General features: G+C 31.3%; 1 long non-coding RNA gene across 1 annotated transcript; it reads left to right on the plus strand.

Moving 5' to 3' along the window:
• Nucleotides 1–24: 24 nt before the first annotated feature.
• On the plus strand, nt 25–1,489 carry LOC111381356. Its single transcript, XR_002700310.1, has 2 exons — nt 25–487; nt 1,020–1,489. It is a non-coding gene; the product is annotated as an uncharacterized LOC111381356 (long non-coding RNA).
• Nucleotides 1,490–3,359: the final 1,870 nt, after the last annotated feature.

Here is a 3,359-nt window from a genome sequence, read left to right on the forward strand (position 1 = left end):
TATATATATATATATATATTATTTTTATTATTTTTATTTTTTTTCGGTTTCTAGTGAGAAGGATACTTGATTTTGGTTCTCTGAATTTGAGAAATTGAATTTTGTTTGAATGTTAGGGTTCATGTGTATTCTCGTTCTTCTGCATAGACTAATTTAAGGTTTATTAATTACTTTTGATGGATATAGTTTATAGTAAAACTTTTCAAATAGTGATATATACTTAAAATGAGGCACAAAATTGATATCATACTTGTCCTACAATGTAATGCTGATTTGATAGGATGACATAGGAAGTAAAAGAGGATGTTGAAGATGAGATAATATACATGGTGCCCAATTATGTTTGTTGATAGTATGCCTTGATTTCGTTTAGGATAAAATTTCTTAGTACCATTCATTTTGCTGTTAGTGTCAAGGTGGCAAGGACTACTGGACTTTCGTCATCTGGGGTGCAATTCATGCTACTTCGCTTAGCAGCACGATGCTTGTATTGCTCTTTCACAACCCGTTTTCACAATTTAGGCTGCTCCCATTTTGGTCGCTGCTAGCATGGGAATCGAATTTACTTTCTTTTCCTCTGACTACTAAGATGTAGTTGAGAGTGACTTGAGGCTCATTGTCTTTAACTTTTTTCCCAAATATGTATGTGAGTCGAGAGTGACTCTAGGCTTATTGTTTTTAACTCTTTCCAGATTTGATATATTCTGTCTTCTAATTTTAAGAATTAAAATTAGGAATTTGTGCTTGGAATTGGACTTAATTCCTCTTATTAAACTCTCAAGTAACGCGTGAAATGAAGCATTATTTTCATGATGATTTCACATTTGATTATAAAGCTGGTAATTGTGTTAGCAGAACATTTTTGTTGTGAAGTACTACAGCGTTTTCTGTACAGAATTTCATTTTTCTTATAGGAAATCTATATGTTTAACTTGGTTTATATAGCTTATGCATCTTGTTTTTATGTGTTTAACTGCCATTACTTGTTCTAATATTTGCAATTATTTTGCAATTTGCAGTGCTATGGAGAAGATTGAAGTTGACGCTACAATTATGAGTAGATGTAAACTGTAGGTCACGATATTTATGGGAAGCTCGATATAAATTACAAGAACAAGCTATGCACTATGCAAGATTGATCGTCATCTTTGCCTACATTTTGTGAGCTACAAAGGAAAAAACCTAATCAATTTATGGTTGTTGGACTTGTGGATGATCTCGACAGGTTTGAGAACTATTCATGGGAAAAATTTTCATTTGAATACACGATGAATATATTTACACGTGAAATGGGAGGTAAATTGAAAAATTTGGATGTCGAAGGAGAGTTATGTTGTCGATATTCGTTGCACAACTTTCCCCTCACTATAATGGTACGAATAAATTATACACTTGACTTTGTATTATTTTTTATATATAATTTTTTGCTGCAAGACACTAATGTTTGTTTCACAATAAATTTGGGCGTTCGAACCCACGTTACTCATTATATTTCATGCACATCTTTCATAAGACTACATTTGCAGTATCTGTTGAATATACTTAATCAAACTGACCACAGGAAATTCTTGAGCATTTTCAACAAACCATTTAAGGATTTTACATTGTTCGTAGTCATGATATTATAACATATCTCGGTAAAATATACTCTAATCCAATAGTGAAAAACTTCTTCTAAAAGGTACTATTTGACACCCTTCTTTATACTGCATAGAGCTGCAATGTTGGACTCAAATTCTATTACATATAAGCCTCATCATTGCCCTAAACAAAGTTGCAATCATTCCGTAAAAAAATTGGTCTTCAAGTTCTTTTTCAGGTGATATCTGCAATTATCATGATGAGCAAACTAAAAAAATATTTCTAACTTTATCTTGAATGCACTTTGTGTGGTTGGCTATAATCACAAGCTCATCTGCATTACATGTTATTAATCGCAACTTCTGAAAAAATCAAGTCTAGGATTCATCATTTTCTGAATCAACTACTTTCTATGCGAGTGTAAATATTTGAAAATTTGTATACGTATACTTGATCCCAAGACCACAAAAAAGTACTTGAAGCATTAATCATTAGTAATATGAATGCGTGTCTTTTTGTATGTAATGACATTTTAGTTATGAATTATGCTGCACAAACAGACTAAAAAAAAGTTCAAAAATGGGTGCACACCTATCAACATACGATTGGACCTTTGAAAAATAAAAGAACAAACACCCAATCATCAGATGCTAAGTCCAACTTTTTTTCCCTGTTTTTTAGTTTGGAAAATCATATTCCTTTAATCATTTACAAATTGTATTTTCCATTTCTTTATGGACAATTATATTACCACTACACAATTTTATTATATGCACCACAATTTTTAATATTTTTTATTTATTTATTTAAATAGCCTTTAAGTAAAATTACATAATTAGAATTTTAATATATAATTGCCCTAAAACTTTATTAAATGCACAACAATTTTTCTTTTTTTTTTTGGCCCATCCCTACACCAAAATCAGAGAGAATGATCTCCACGCTCAAATCATTGGGAAAGCTAACAACAACCTCAAAATCGCAACCGTTGCCTCAGCAAAAACCAAAAAAGGTGGAAGTTCGATTCTACTGCTTTTGTTTCCATGGATAGCAAACCAATTAATCTGAATGTATCTAAAAAATTTTGAACGAAATTTGATAGAATTGCAAAAGAAGACCATAACCTTCTTTGACATGTTCCTCTTCAAGGAAGAATACAGAAGGATAAATCTTTTGGCACGTGAGACAACACAATAGCCTTGTTGTACCTTCTTCTTCCTCCTCCCACACCTGCCCAAAGCTTCGACAAAGAATTCCTCTCGGTCGTCGACTATACTGCTTTTCAAATCTTCTTAACCTATTCTCAAAACCCTAATTAATTCCTAAATTAATCACTCTAATAGCATTCTTACTCACCGTGTTGCACTTCACAACTCCATTTCACAAGCAATTTCTCCTTTCTAAAAAACCTCTCTAACAAGAAAAGCCAAAATTTTGGCGAAAAGGATGGCCTTTGGCGAGATCATTTCTTGGTTGATATTAGATCAAATGATCCAATTAAATATGATAGAAAGGATTGAGAAAATTGAGAGATTTTTCTATTTGACCTATCACTGTTCCTTTTTATGGAAATGTCTATATTATCCTTAATGAAATGATTTTTTTTATATTGCAACATATATCCTACTCTTTTAGTCTTTTTATCTTATATTTACTCTATTTTGGATAATTGAATATGAAATCATTCTATGATCTAATAAATAGGAATAATTTGCAGCATACATATCATATTTTCTAAGTAAAATATCATATTCTTCAAATGGTAAATTTATATTTTT

This window comes from Olea europaea, unplaced genomic scaffold, assembly GCF_002742605.1.
Source record: "Olea europaea var. sylvestris unplaced genomic scaffold, O_europaea_v1 scaffold2295, whole genome shotgun sequence".
NCBI lineage: Eukaryota > Viridiplantae > Streptophyta > Magnoliopsida > Lamiales > Oleaceae > Olea > Olea europaea.